The 15565-nt window shown below is 46.1% G+C and overlaps 2 pseudogenes; both read left to right on the forward strand.

Annotated features, from left to right (window-relative positions):
- The first annotated feature begins 1185 nt into the window (after positions 1-1185).
- Positions 1186-1302, forward strand: LOC136642952 (5S ribosomal RNA; annotated as a pseudogene).
- Positions 1303-1504: 202 nt separating this feature from the next.
- Positions 1505-1623, forward strand: LOC136643097 (5S ribosomal RNA; annotated as a pseudogene).
- The last annotated feature ends 13942 nt before the right edge of the window (positions 1624-15565 follow it).

Genomic DNA, 15565 nt, shown 5'->3' on the forward strand with positions numbered 1-15565 from the left:
TGGAGAAACTCCTTCTGCACACAATTCACTGTGAAATTCATTGCTACGAGATGAGATGAAGGCCTTTAGGCTAGAAAAGCTTTAAATGGAATTAGACAAACTTACAACTGGGAGGTCTGTCAGTAACCATTAGGCATGACAGCTAAATGGAACTTCCAGGTTCAAAGAGGGATGCATATGGAGGCAGGGATAACTAAGAGCAGAGAAAAAGCTATTGTGTGCGTATCCTGCTTGTGGACTTTCCCAGAAGCATCTGATTGGCTGTATTTGGAAATTATTATTATTAAGAATATTTATATGCAACATTTCAACAAAAAGTTTGCAAAGTGGTTCACAGAGCAAAGCAAATAACTAAATGGTTCTCTGTTCCAAAAGCTCTCACAATCTTTTTTTTTTCCCCTAAAGGACATTGGACTAAATAGATCCTTGGTCTGATCAAGCAGATCCCTCACTTTACTTGAGTTCTAAAGAAATTAAGGGCGCAATTCTGCCAGCAAAAGTCCCTTGTGTCTACATCTGAGTCTGGGTCTACAGTGAGATCCAGCCTCTGTGCTGACCAAGACCAGTAAGTTCACACTGGCCGAGCTCAGCTGGCACGGGGGGGTCTGGGGGAGCATGGGGAAGGGGGGGAGGCGTTTCGGGGCTGGGGTAGGGCAGGCAGTGAGTGGGAGGTGGAGCCAGGATCTGGCACTTATTCTGGATTCTAGCCCTGTTTCCGGGCAGCACAGAGTGGCTCCAGGCTGCTCCATTCTGTTCGGATCTGCATCAACTGTTTAGGTGGCACAGATCCGAGTAGACCCACTGGGGCCACCGCAGCTCTACCAAGGGTAAGGGGAATTTTTTCCCCTTGCTTCGGGCCAAGCCTCAGCCAGCCCAAAACTTGCTCTGGATACAGCATAGACCCACTGGCCCTGCCTGTTCCAGCGTAAGTTAGGATTGCGCTGCCCAGCAGCAATCTTGTATACACTGTCCTGGGAGTAAGCCCCAAGAAACGCAAGGAGACTTACTTCAGACAAGACGTGCACAGGATGGTGTCCTTAGCATTTGAATAGTACTTTTGAGCTTTATATGCCTTATCTTGATGTAGTCTGTTCAACAACTTTGTAAAGCAAGTGCAATCCCCATGTTGCAGCTGAGGCTGGGAAGGAGTAGCTCCTTCATGGTACAACCAAGATTCAAAGTGTAGACAGCAACCGTTACTCTGCACATGCCCAATCTTGTCTGATCTTGGAAGCTAAGCAGGGTCAGGCCTGGTTAGTACTTGGATGGGAGACCGCCTGGGAATCCTGGGTGCTGTAGCCTTATACCATAGTCTTTTGAGACTGAAGGTTACCAACCAAAGTGTAGAAATCCTGATTCATACGTCAGTCTCTTAGCCACTACCCGTAGAAAACCTGTAGAATCCAGTGCTGGTGAAGAATGGAAAGGACTGGACCTCAGGGTTCTAACATTGTTGCCCAGGCATTAGGATGCCAAGGTCATGCTTTAGTTTAACAAACCCTTAACTTGCTTTACTGTTACCCTGCACACGCCTGATCTCGTCTGATCTCAGAAGCTAAGCAGGGTCAGGCCTGGTTAGTACTTGGATGGGAGACCACCTGGGAATACCGGGTGCTATAGGCTTATACCATAGTCTTTCGAGACTGAAGGTTGCCAACCAACCAACTTGCTTTAACTCAGCCTAGCAAGAACCCCAGATTTTACTCACCCACCCACCTGCCCACACATTTCTGCATTAGTCATTTGTGGCCGAAGAGACAACTGAATCAAGTTTTTTTTAACACTTTCCTGCCTGTTCACCACAGAAAAACGATAACAGCCAGCTTTCGCTCCCACTGCGTTCTCACCAAGGGCAGATTGGGCTGGGGCCTACAGATGTGGTTTTCCTGTACGAAGGCAATCCCTGCTCCTATCACACATCGAGAGGGGCACCTCTGATTGCGTAACACCTCGGCAACACCATACCACAGAAAAAACAGCTTGTAGGCTGTGTGTGATTGCTGAGGTGTTGTGCAATCGGAGATGCCTCTCTAGGAGGAGGGATCGCCAGTACTGCCAAATGGATTTAAGCCAAAGGCAAACAGGATTATAGACTGAAACTCATTTACAGAGAATCCCTTTTTCTGAGCTTGTGAAAATGTTAGCAGGTTAGCTCCTGAATCAGCCCTGCCCAGAAGGAATAAAGTACTTTCAAGGCAAAAACTGTCTTGAACAGGCAGAAAAACACAAATGCAACTCCTCCTGGCTTGAAGATGAAGATGAAGAAGATGAATCTCCTGTTAAATTGCTGTCTGTCAGTTCAGTTAAAGGCACAGGTAAAGGCTCAAGAGCTGTGCATAGGGGGGAAAAAGCTATACTGCTTGAAAGGAAAATGTGAAGAATATACCCCTGTATAAAAAATATACAGGAATAAGGCAGGTGCTGCTGAATCACAAGTCTACAGTAATGTCCATTTGAGCCACATTTGCTCAAATGAGAACACAGCTTTGATGATTAAGCTGTACAAAAACAGTTTTAATTCTGAACTTGCTGAACAATGACATTTCGAAGTAGCTGGCTATGGGGAATATCACCCAAGAGAGCTGGAGGATTTAAAAATGGTTTGGTGTTTAAGAACCTGGGGTAAGTAATTCTCGCTGAGGGGCAAGAATATTAGACAGCAAAAGTGAAAGGTTACCTATGGAACCCCCCTTCCCCAGGCAGGTTTCCTGTTTCTTTTAATAGCTGCATAACAGGCAATAATTCTACAGGTTCCACTGTTATCATGGAAAAGCTTGTAAATGTTCATTTCTTCAATTTCTTTAAGCGATGAAGTTAGTAATTGCAGAAGTACCCTGCCATAGGAAAAAAGCTGGCAACCCAGGTGAAATCTGCAGGATAAGCAACCTTTACGGTTTGTAAGCGGTTTGTATACCAACCATAAGCGGTTTGTATACCTCACTGCCAGGACGTGGTTATTTTGACACTGAGGGAAGAAGCAGATGGCTGGGTTTTATTAAGGAAGTAGCCATAATTAAAAAAAGGGGGGGGCTCTTTCAGCTCTCGTGTCTTCAACAGGTGATTGCCACGCAGAACTCAGCATTTGAAGCTTTTCATAGCATGGAGAGAGCTGTTTTCACTAGCTAACTGCTGCGGTTCAATGGCTGTTCATGACAAAGTGTCAAAGGTCAGTTGAAAAGTTGGCAACCCTAAATGGGAGAAGGAGTGGGGTTGCCAGCTCCTACTTAATAGGGTTTCTGTGTTTCAGTTCCTGCGTCCATTGGGAACAGATTTCAAGAACGGAAGCTTCTCAAATCATACTGAAGAACAGATGAGAGCCCGTCAAATGTCATGTAGCCATTCAACTAAGTTCTTCAAGGCCAGGTACCAACCACCACACACTCCAATATTTGGAAGAAAAATGGGTGTCAATGCAACATATCTCCGTTTCTCTGCAAACCAAGATCCAGATTATGCATTTCAGAAATCTTGCTCTGCTTCAGTTAATAGTCATTACCACCGGTTGCTCCTTATGCTTTTAAGGTTCCCATGCTTAAAAGGGAAACTTTTAAGCCTGCTTATGTGGAAACAGACATTCTCACGGTCACCACAATGGTGACTCAAACTGGCTAGTAACTAGATTTGGATGCAATCCTATCATGATATGATTGGTGACAATCTGAAGGTGTGCAATTCTTTTTCTGTATTGCCTGACCCACTGCCATTTCCTTCCCTCCCCCCCCCCCCCCAAATATCTGGTCTCTCCTGAGACTGGTAAAATTGGAGGAAAGCCTTGCTGCCCTTCTCTGGACCTTGGTGAAACTGACATGTCTGGGGAAAACCTCATCACTTTCATCAGCCTGATGCCTCTGATCCTTGGAAAGGGCATGTACTGTATATGTGCACTGGTGTTTGGTACAGGTAGTGTCCCTTTAAATTTTTTTAATAGCTGATGAGGCATCAATGACATTAACAAGGAATTCCCACACTCTTGTCCAGGGGTGTCAAACTCTTTTCATACTGAGGGCTGAATGGCATTCATGATGTCTGCTGAGGGCCAGAAGTGATGTTGTTAGGCAGGAAGTGATGTCATTAAACAACTCATAACCAAAAAAAGAGCACTTTTTCTCACTTAGGAATTAATTAACTACAAATGATAGAAGAGAAAACAAGCAAATCTTTATCATATTTCAAGATATGGGAGAGCCCAATTTTTGTGGGGGCTGCCCTTTCAGCAGTAACACTTCAGCACTGCTCAGCAGCTGAGAGCCTGAGGGCCAGATAAAAAGCTTCCGTGGGCCGCATCCGGCAACTGGGCCTTATGTTTGACACCCCTGCTCTTGACAGTTTTAGAGTCAAACCATAGGACAGAAGACTATACGTCGTGGAAAAAGAGGAGGAACTGGGTAAGGGGTCCATACTACACAGGTCAATAGAGAGACACTTCCCTATAGGGAAGAGAAACCAAAGAAACACTTTCCTACAGGGAGGAAAAGTTAAAATGAAAAGTGCTATTCCCAATTGGGTACCACTGTGAAAATGGTGGGTGGGTGAGTCTAAAAGGCTAAAACGTCTCTTCCCAAAAGATGCACTTGTTCACAGGTCACACAAAAAATGCAGGAAGGTTGAAAAGTACTTGTTAATCCACCTTCCTGCATGACCATCAATTGATTTTAAAATCTGATACAAGTACATTAAAAACTAGCATGTCTGTCTTTCACACATGTACACCAACAGCTAGAAAGAGGCTCAAAGAGGTCTTAAATGACACATATGAAGTCACTCTTGGGAGAATCAAGTAGAGCCACTTTGGTTCCTGGATGAAATGGGCACAATTCTTATTTACTCACTGTACTAATTGCTGGTGTGTATTGGCAACAACTTTGTGTGATAGGTTGGGCTGAAAAAGAGTGACCATCCAACTTTTCCTGGATGGAACCACTTTGGATGACATGTTCAAATGCTCCCCCTGAAGAAACACTGGTGAGTAGGGAAAAGGGTTCAACCTATGTTTTTCCCAGATACCACAAGCTTTCTGTGCATGAGACATTTCATTCCATGCAACCAACATGCAACCTCCCCCCCAACACTCAGGTCTCTGAGGTGGCACCACTTTAAAAAAAATAAAGAGCTTTGTCATTTGATTCTGCTGAAGGCAAAAACTGGCCCGAAGCACCTTTGATTTTGTAACGCAGTTCAGTTCTTGAGACAGCACTTTGCCAGGAGATTGATTCCATCTCAGCTGAATTTTAGAGGGGATGCAGTGGTTCCAATAATAGATTAGGACCCAGAAGGGCTGAGTTCAAATCCCCACTGCAAATCACTCTTTTTCAGCACAACCTATCACATAGTTGTTGTTAATACTCACCGACAGTTAGTATAGTGAATCAATAAGAGTTGTACCCATTATACTATACTATTGGGAGACATTCAGACGGGTAGCCCTCTTACAGTGCAATCCGATGTATGTTTATTCAGAAGTAAGCCCCATTGAGTTCAGTGAAACTTACTCCCAGGTAAGTGTGTATAGGCTTGTGGCTTTAGTTTGCTGCAGCCAAGCCAATGGAGTCTTAAAGACTGACATTTATAAAATCAGCTTCTGTATAGAGCCTACAAGAGTATCTTTATCATGCCTCTGACAAAGTAGACTCTAATCCAGAGGTGTCCCAAGTTTTTGGCAGGAGGGCCACATCAGCTCTTTGACACTGTGTCAGGGGCTGGGGGGGAAAAGAATTAATTTACATGCAAAATTTGAATAAATTTACATAAGTTTACATAAATGAATATACTAAAGATGAACTTATATGAATGAATGAAGGTCTTGTGATAGCTCAAGGCCTATAAAAGGCCTTGCACAAAGCAAGGCTGGCCTTTCCTTTGCTGCCGCTGCTGCATCACAGACATGAAACAGCAAGCAGCGGAGGGAGCCCTCATCCCACAGCTCACACAAGAGGCCAGTCGCCCTCACGCTGAGATCAGTTGCACCGGGCCAGTGTGGGCTCCAACAAATCTCCGGAGGGCCAGAGGCTCATTGGAGACTGGGGGCTCCCTGAGGGTTGCATTGAGAGGCCTCGAGGGCCGCAAGTGGCCCCAGGGCCGGGGTTTGGGCACCCCTGCTCTAATCCATAAACACTTATGCTAAAATGAATCTGGTAGCCTTTAAGCTGCTACAACACTCCATAGTTTTTGCCCTAATCCCTGGTGTGTGAAGGTTGCCTGTACCAACTCTGTTTGTGCCCTGTGCATGCTCTCTCATCTTTGTTGTTATCTCACGTGCTCATGGCCAAGCCCTAGCTTTCAAAATGCCTGGAAGTGATGGTGGGTTCAAGCAAAGCATTGAGGACCTTGAGAAATCTACAGCTAGGTTCTCCGGAGGGTCTATGAACACAAGAAGCTACCTTTTGAGTCACTGTTGAGTCAGACCACGAGTCCATCTAGCTCAGAATTGTTTACACCGACTCTCAAGTTATCCCAGCCCTCCCTAGAGAATCCAGGGACTGAACCGGAATCATTTGGCATGAAAAAAATGTGCGCAGTGTCTGAGCTAGAGCTGCATCTCTGAACCCTGCTGCAGGCTACTAGATGGCTCTGTAATGAGGTGCTACTCCCCACTCATATTGCTCCACTAGGACTGGAGCCGTGCCCTGTTGTCAGCATGTCTAATGGATCACAAATCATGCTGGGTGAAGTTTCTCAACATGCTACCTTTTTTTTCTCACATGCACTTTAGCTCAAGCTCTCTGGAGGATCCCTTCTGGGATACCCTATGCTACTGATAACACCACAGGGCCTGGCAAGAAGCCGGCAGTTCTCCTCCAAAAGAACCTTGGACGCCTGGGATCCGTCGGGCATCTATCTCCCACTACCTGCTTCCCAAAAACACGTGGCCTGGGCTCCTCAATGCAAAGAGTGCATGGAACAGGGCACTATGGAGTGTGTCCAGTTTGCACCCCCAACCCTCCTTCCCATGAACCAAGAAGAGCTCAGTGTTCAACCTTGAGGCCCCACAATTTTAATCCCTGCACCTCGCAAAGGGGGCAGCACATCGGTTCCCTCCTCCCAACCCCTTTCCCAGTAAAAGGGAAGTTCCTTACAAAGTTGGCGATGACTCCCAGGCGTGCGACCGGCAGGCGAGTCCAGGATGCAGCAGGCAAGAGGCTCAGCAGGAAGGTGGTGGGAAGCAGCAGGGCCCTCGTTGTGGGGCTCCCCATGGGGTGCCAGGCTGGAGCTCAGCTGGTCCGGAACATGGCTGTTGTTAAACAATCAGATCTCAACACTCCTAGGCCAGGCGGCTGCAGGCAAGTCTCCACCCCTCCTTTCCACGGCACACTGCTCTGTTCTGCCCTAGCCCGGCCTAACCAGTCTTGCTGGGCTGCATTCCTTGGCTGCCACAGCTGCTGGAAGCTGAGACAGCTGGAGAAGCCTCCTTACTCTGAGGGTCTTTTCCCCTCTGCTGCAGTGTCTTTCTGGAAACCTCTGCCTTTTCTCCAAGAGAACATAGAAAGGCTTTGATTAATCATTCCCAAGTAAAAGGCTAAAGGGCATTCAGTTCCTATGAAGCGACCAACAGAACCCTCCATTCCTCTGGCTGCATGCAACGGCCTACAGATTTAGCACCCTTCCTCCCCTCTAGGCCAAGGGTGGGTAGACTTCAGCACCGTAGAATCCACTCTGTTTTTAAACTAGAACCACAAGGTCCACAAACAAAAGCCACGAGCCAAATAGAGGCTCAGAAGAACAGACTCACATGCAGAATTCAGAAACAGGATACCTCCCTGTTCAGCCCAGGAATTAGTCGTCAGCACCACAATGCACAGTCTTTCCACACAAAAATTCACCTTTGCTTTTCTCCCTGAATGTTCTTTTTCAGCAGCCTCATGTAGGGGGAGTAGGGTGGAAAAACCGACTGTTAAGCCATTTCTGCCCAACAGGGATCAAATGTGTACATCTTTGGGCTGGACAGAAATGGGCCAGTGTTTCTCAAACTGTGGGTCGGCACCCACTAGGTGGGTCGCAAGTCCATTTCAGATGGGTCCCCATTCATTTCAATATTTTATTTTTAATATATTAGACAGAAATGGGCCAGTGTTTCTCAAACTGTGGGTCGGCACCCACTAGGTGGGTCGCAAGTCCATTTCAGATGGGTCCCCATTCATTTCAATATTTTATTTTTAATATATTAGACTTGATGCTCCCATGGTACGTAACTGCATTTGGGGAAATGTTACAGACCTGTACTTTTACCAGGCTACTATGTACGAGGCTATATATGTACCAGGCTATGTACCAGGCTATATATGTACTCGTATATTCTTTTAACAATGATAGTCAATGGGACTTACTCCTGGGTATGTATGGGAAGGATTGCAGCCTAGGATTGTTAAGAAATTTCCTGCTTGATTATGTCACTTCCAGTCATGACGTCACTTCCGGTGAGTCCTGACAGATTCTAATTCTAAAAAGTGGGTCCTGGTGCGCAATGTGTGAGAACCACTGGGTTAATCCTTTGCAACTCATGAAACCAAATGTGCAACTATTCCATGGGTAAACGCATTCATGAGTGTTAACTCATGTGGGATTTGAGATCGCAAATCATGTTCACCACACGTTCTCTGCAATCCAGGGCTCTCTCTGAAGCAAAAGCTGTGCTTGTCCCTCCTCCGGAGCTGCCAATCTTCCTTGGGTAGATTTCCTTTGCCCGCATGTATCCAAGCAGTGCTTGCCAGCCAAAAGAGGTGGGCACTTCCCCCTGAGAGTTTGCCCTTTTCAAAGCAAAAAATGCCCTGCTCTTGCCAGTGACATGTAGTGTTTATTTCCTGTGCCAGTGTCCACACGGCTGACCCCCTCACATGGGAGAAAGCTGCTGGCCACTCCTGAGAGCTTCCAAGCAAATGGGCATATGAGTACGCCCCAAAGCAGGTACCTTCCCACCCACCCCACACTCATCCAAAGACATCTCAATGTAATCCTTCTCTGCTTCACTCTTATTGGCCCCCCCCCTACCACTACACAACTTGAGCAGCAATCCTATACACATTCTCCTGGATGTAAGCCCCATTGAACACAGTGGGATTTACTTCTGAGTAAACACTCCTGATAGGATCATCTCACTGATGAGAGCTGTCTTCCCCTGGTTGGGAAAGGAGAAGGGAGAGGGCAGGAGAGGGAGGGGCAGCTAAGAGTGTATGGAGGAGAGGGTAGGTAAGGTGTCCTTGCTCTCTCCATCTGGGCTGTCGTCTTACACGCACATTCCTGAGAGTAAGCCCCATTGTTCACAATGGGACTAAATGGGGGGTAAGCATGGATAGGATTGGGCCAGAGGTACCTTGCCTGCCTTTGTATCCACCCCACTGCCTTCTGCCACCTTTTTCTGTTGGGGAAAGGAAGTGGAAATTGCCTTTTGTCTAGTGGTGTGTGTGTGTGTGTGTGTGTGTGTGTGTGTGTGAGAGAGAGAGAGAGAGAGATCTGTTTCGTCCAATGAAACTTTAACTTTTTGTGCAGACACAGCAGCACCTGTGAAAATCCCACAACCCAACCACAGGTTGTTGCTCCAAAGACCAGCACCACCCACATACACGTGCTCCTGTGTCTCTAACCATGTTTTGAAAGACTGCTTCTCTGTAAATGGGACCCAGCGGGGGGGGGGGGGCAGAATGGGGAGGGAAAGAAAGGTGATTTGCTCAGTAAAACAAAGTCACATGTTTAATGCAGGTGCTTTCAGCAAGACCACAGATGCAAGTAGGGGAGTGATAATTTATGAGACAAATTGTTAGCCTCCTTCCCCACAACTTGGACTGCAATCCTATACACCAGTTGCTCCCAAACTGTGGGTCGCAACTCTCTTTTTGATGGGTCCTCTTGCAGCCAAGCAGAGCCTCCAATGAAAAGATCAGATAACTAATTGCCTCAAGCCCTGAGGCCGTTCCAAAATCAGATAGCTGCTAATTGCCCTACAAAGAGCTCAGCTCCTGCAGTTTGCAAGCTTGTGTAAATAAAGGGAGATAAGTGTTTGAGCATCTTTTTTCCTGGTTGTTATTACTTGTAAATAAATAAATAAATATATATTATTTCTAGATCTCCTTTTTTAAAGCCTTGTAAACCTAAGTGGGTCCCAATAGAGAGTCATTTTAAAAAGTGGGTCCCAGTGCTAAAAAGTTTGGGAACCACTGTTATACGCACTTTCACATGGGAGTAAGCCCCACTAAATACAATGGAACTTACTTCTGATTTAGGCATACATAGAGTAATATAAACATTAGCGGGAAAAGTGCTATTGGCTTCCCCCGCCTTCTCCTATCCTCACGCTCAGAGACTAAGCAGATTGAGCAAAAGATCAAGCAGTATCACTTTCACTGCTGTCTCTCCTCCTTGCCCCAAGTAAGGGGGAGAGACAGCTGTCCTTGAAAGCAGAAAACAAGGAGAGGAGGAGCTGTAGCAAGAAAGGCTTCCAGGAGAACTATCTAGGATGCCATCTCACCTTCCAGATTCACAGATATTGAGATCCATGCAGGTTTTGCAACCATACATTAGAAAACCCACATGGGAGGCTGTGAACTCACAGATTAAGAGGGGGAATGAGTGAAAAGGGTATACAGTTGATAACAATATGCTGAGCTCACAATATAGAAATATCCCAAGATGCCCAGTTCACCCATAAGGCTCTTCTCTGACCAAAAGCCAGCATCTAAAAATCCCTCTTAGAGAACAGGCTAACTGTGGTATGTTCACAAGGGTAAACAGAAAGTCATAAATAAGAGCCATAAACAAATAAAAGGGATGCATAGAGGACCAGATCCTTTGTAATGGATATATCTGTAAACAAATTGCCGATGCGTATCGAATTGTCCTCCTGAACATCCTGAGGATCAAGATGTTGATCTGATAACCAAGCCAAATGTTTGTGGGACTGTTGGTCTGCTATTTTTCCCATGCTTGCCATGGATGTGTTTTGCTCTCTTTGTGTGCTCTTTTGTCCCCCCTCCCCTACCTAGTCTATCCTATAAAACCAGCATCACTGTAATTGTTCAGGGCTCTCCACGTGTGTGTGTTTGTGGAAGGCCCCGTTTGCAAATGAGTAAAACGTTAGAAGTCCTTTGAATTCTCCTGTCGCCTGTTTGTTTGCCTCTCCAAAAATCCAAAGAACCGTGTGTGTGTTCATTCGGGAACACAGTACTTGAATATTCTGTGGCACAAAACCCACAGGATAAGGAGACCCACATGAGTATTGCTTCCTAACATGTGCTTATTCTGTGGAAAATGTTGATTGCCATGTGGATTTCTGCACATTTGGTTTCAGCTTTCAGTACCCTTACTGATCTACTGCAAATCATCCAGAGATCTTCCAACAGACTCAACTGGAATACTCGCTGGCACCGAAACACAGAAAGTGACTGCTATTCCCATTTTACAGATGTGACTTGAGCCTGAAGAAGCACTAGAGGGATATTGCTTATCAGGTCCTATGCATGGCTATTTACGATTCACATACTGAATTTCAACAAAAAAATTTCACAACATTTCCATAGCAAAAGAAATGAGAAGATGGTTTCCCTAGCCCAGAGGTCCACCACAAATTAGGACTTAATTTGTGCCAGCTCATCTTTAACATGGGAGTAAGACTGAGCTACCTGATAGAGAAGTGGCTGTCAGTAGAGCTGAGCTGAAACATCAGACCTCACTTTTCGGTTCTATAGTTTGCTAAACTGCTTACCCCCTAAGAACATAAGAACAGCCCCACTGGATCAGGCCATAGGCCCATCTAGTCCAGCTTCCTGTATCTCACAGCGGCCCACCAAATGCCCCAGGGAGCACACCAGATAACAAGAGACCTCATCCTGGTGCTCTCCCCTACATCTGGCATTCTGACTTAACCCATTCCTAAAATCAGGAGGTTGCGCATACACATCATGGCTTGTACCCCATAATGGATTTTTCCTCCAGAAACTCGTCCAATCCCCTTTTAAAGGCCATTCCAACGAATGTTCCCTCTTCAATTCCAACGAACATGAGTGAATTTCAGTAAGAACAGCCCTATATGGCATGAGCCTAGGCATTTGGCTGATTCTCCCTGACTTTCCTGTGCTGTGTTGGGGGACACCCCTACTTCCTCTCTTTGTGCAGAGGGTTTTATGCCAGGCCTGTGGAATTGGATGAGTTTCCCTGCCTTCCCATGGTGTGTTGTGAACTGCAGAAATGGCTCCCTTTCACTTCCTATTTTTTGGGGTCTAGGGCTCAGTAAAGGTACATTTGGGAGGGTTGGGAGGGGAATATTTTGTGTTCCACAACCACCCAAATTCTCACTGAAATATTAAGTGAGTTGAATCATGTTTCAAACCCCAAAGAAGGGATCAAAGATGGAGAGAAGTGAAGCAGAGACCCACTGAGGTAAGGGGAGAAAGGGTGAAGATAAAGAAGAAAGGGAAATTGAGGGAATGGCGTCCTACAGCTTACCACTATCTTCTCTGATCTCCATATGTTGGATCAGGCAAATTTTCTCCTTAGTGCAAATAACAGCTGGGGGAGGGGAGCTTATTTCTGAAATTTTGATCCTGCAGGTCCAGATTGGGACTGTAAAAGGCCAAAGACCTCTTTCCTACATTTCATGGCCGTGATCCAGATTGACACACTCCTCTACTGGCTGCTACTTAGAAAATGAAATCAAGACACTCACTGTCAAAATACATGTGAAAAGGCTGCTGTTTTACTTTGGCCTGGGTGTCTCCCATAGAGTATTCCTTCAAGTGCTTCTCCTGGTCTGAGACTGAGGCCCAGATCTTATCCCTCCTCAGCTGTCTTCCTCCCAGGCCATCTTCCCACCCGTTGTGGTTGCACCCACCATAAAACTCCTGCCCACCCTCCAAATAACAGCATGAACAGACACTCAGAGCAGTGCAGGTCAGTGCCACAAAAAAGCTTTCTTTTCCAACACACAGTGCATCTGCTGACCCTTTTTTCCAGAGAGATTCTCCAGTGGTACCAAGGTGTTCATCCTTATCTTGACTGCTGATTACTTACCTGGCTAGGCACTCTCTTGAGCCATCTCGGCCGCAAGTTAAGGCTTCAGTTCCGGGAATAACAATGTAGTGCTGTCTTTATTTTCCTTCTTCAACTCAGAGCAGGGTTTGTGGGGAGAGGCCCAGCTGCCTGGCTCTCCCACAGCCCCACAAAACAGGTTCAAAGTCTATCTTATGAACACATGCTGCAGCTTTACCCTGAGTCAGACCATGGGTTGATCGAGGTCAGTATTACCACACTAACTGGCAGCAGGTCTCCGGGGTTTGAGATGGGGAGAGGTTGTCTTACCTAACCCTACTTGGAGAGGCCTGAGATTGAATTTGGGACCTTCCAAATGCAAAGTGGATGCTCTACCACTTAGTTATGGCCCCTTCCCAAATTAAATGCAATGCAGGTAATTGCAACTGAGCTATAGGAGGTGTAGGGAGGGGCTAGAGGACTAAATTTTGAATGAAAGGAAGAGAGCTGGGGGGGCATTTGGATGCCCTTCTACTTAATCCAGGCCCCCTGGAACAAGTAACCTATACAGGACCCAGCTAGATTTAAAACTTACCTACATCTGCTGGCTCCCAGCCATACTGAATTCCCCTCCGCACATCTCTTTCAATCAGTCACTGCACACAGTCATTCCCCCCGCTTGGCCGTCCCCACCCACAGAAAAGCTTCATGCAGAACAAAAGTAAGGAAATGGAGACATGCTCTAGGTGACCTGGTTTCTCTGAGGTTTCCTGTAAGATCTAACTCCACAGGTAATGGGGACGCTCCACATCAACTAAGAAGCCAATGTGGTGAGGGAGACACGTGCAGTGGGGGAGGGAGACATGCAAAGGGAGGGAGGAGAGCTGTTACCCAGACTCTGTCAAGACCTAACCGTTGTGTTCAACTCTATTCCACCTGCACTCTGTTCCGGTGACAATCCGGTGACAATCCGGAGCATGGGTAATAGCTATACCCAAAGAAGAACCAAACTCCAAATAAGTACATAGATTGCAAGGAGCAGAGTAAAGCTTGACCTGTCGGTTTCAAAGCCCAGTTCAAGCAGGTTTCCTACGAGAATTCATTCGGTCCCAAGAATGTTTTGATGTAAAATTTGTAAGACAAGAGGCACTCTGGGGCTCAAAGTGACTGTCAATTGTACCCTCTGACCTGGGATCCATATCCTCTAACTCCAGGTAATACCACTTAGCATATCTATATTGTCCAAAATATTCCACATACATCATTTTCAGAAATCCTTCCAGCTGCTAGCAGAGATGAGGGATTAATGCAGGCCTACACATAGCAAACTGACTTTTGTTAAGAACTCTATTGGAACAAAGAGAGAACTGCAGCCATGGTTATACATAGGGAGAAACACAAGATGGGAAAAAGAAGTCAAACAGAACTCTAGTAGCAGTAGGAGAGGTAAGGAACCCTTAACTAAACAACAGACTTGTTATCTTGATGGAGGTCAATATTCATGCCCACACCCACTGTTATACAAGTCTAGCTTGCATGCTGTCAGTCTTCCAACACCAATAACCAGCAATATTTATATTCTAGCCTTCTGCCGTAATGGAGCTCAAGGCAGCACACGGTGCTCTTGGGCAGCCTCCCATCTAGGCTCAGACCAGACTACAGACCTGCTTCGCTTTAGCAAGGATACTGCTCCCGACCATTGCCTTGCCTCATTTTATAGGCGGGGGACTATGGCATACCCAAGTCCACCTGGTGAGCTCATAGCAGGGGCAAGTTTTAACCAGGGGCTACTAGGGTCATACTCTCACAGTTCTGACCTATGCTAACAGATTGTGAAGAGCTGTTTGGATTCCCAATGCCACAGAAATGTCTCTCTGTGAGAAATGTCTCATACTCTTGTGCTATTGAAACAGATCTTAAAGTGGGACCCTAGTTCAGATTACCCCGCTCACTCCCAAAAGACCATAGCAAGAACACAGAAGCTAGTAACTGGTCTGCTTCTATTGCTAGTAAGCAAACACAGAACAGGTAAGCTTATTGCTTTTATTGCTACTTATTAACCATGCACCATGTCTACACTATACACTTACCTTGTTTCATCTTATTTTAACAGGCATAGCTTCCCTCAAAAAAAATCCTGGTTTGGTAGGAGTACAGAGACTCCTCACCTTAGTCCAACTTGCTGAAACTTGTAGCATACACCCATTATAGAGCTGCTGTACAAAAGATCTGAGCTTTCAGATCTAAGCTGCCTTTCCTTCCAGCAGGGTGGAGGAAGTTCCGAGAAAAAAGCAAACACAAAATGAATGTGACTGAGTTCGACAGTTACAGCACGATCCTCTCTAAGCATGTATCTCTCAAAGTGAGGGCCAAGTTACATGCCATGATAAACAAGTTCTAGTCCTCCTCCCACAATAACAACCATGGGAGGGAAACCCATCCAGATTAAGATCGCGGCATGAAAGCCTTAAACCCAAGGTCCTGATCTCACCCACCCCTAGCTGCTACTTGTCCCAGGAGAAAAGCACCCATTGGTGCCCAAAATGTGTTTAGAACTGCAGCCTCAGTCACCCAGAATGCAGTAATCATGAATGGTTGTCTAGTACTCTAGATT

This window comes from Tiliqua scincoides, chromosome 2 (assembly GCF_035046505.1).
Source record: "Tiliqua scincoides isolate rTilSci1 chromosome 2, rTilSci1.hap2, whole genome shotgun sequence".
Taxonomy (NCBI): domain Eukaryota; kingdom Metazoa; phylum Chordata; class Lepidosauria; order Squamata; family Scincidae; genus Tiliqua; species Tiliqua scincoides.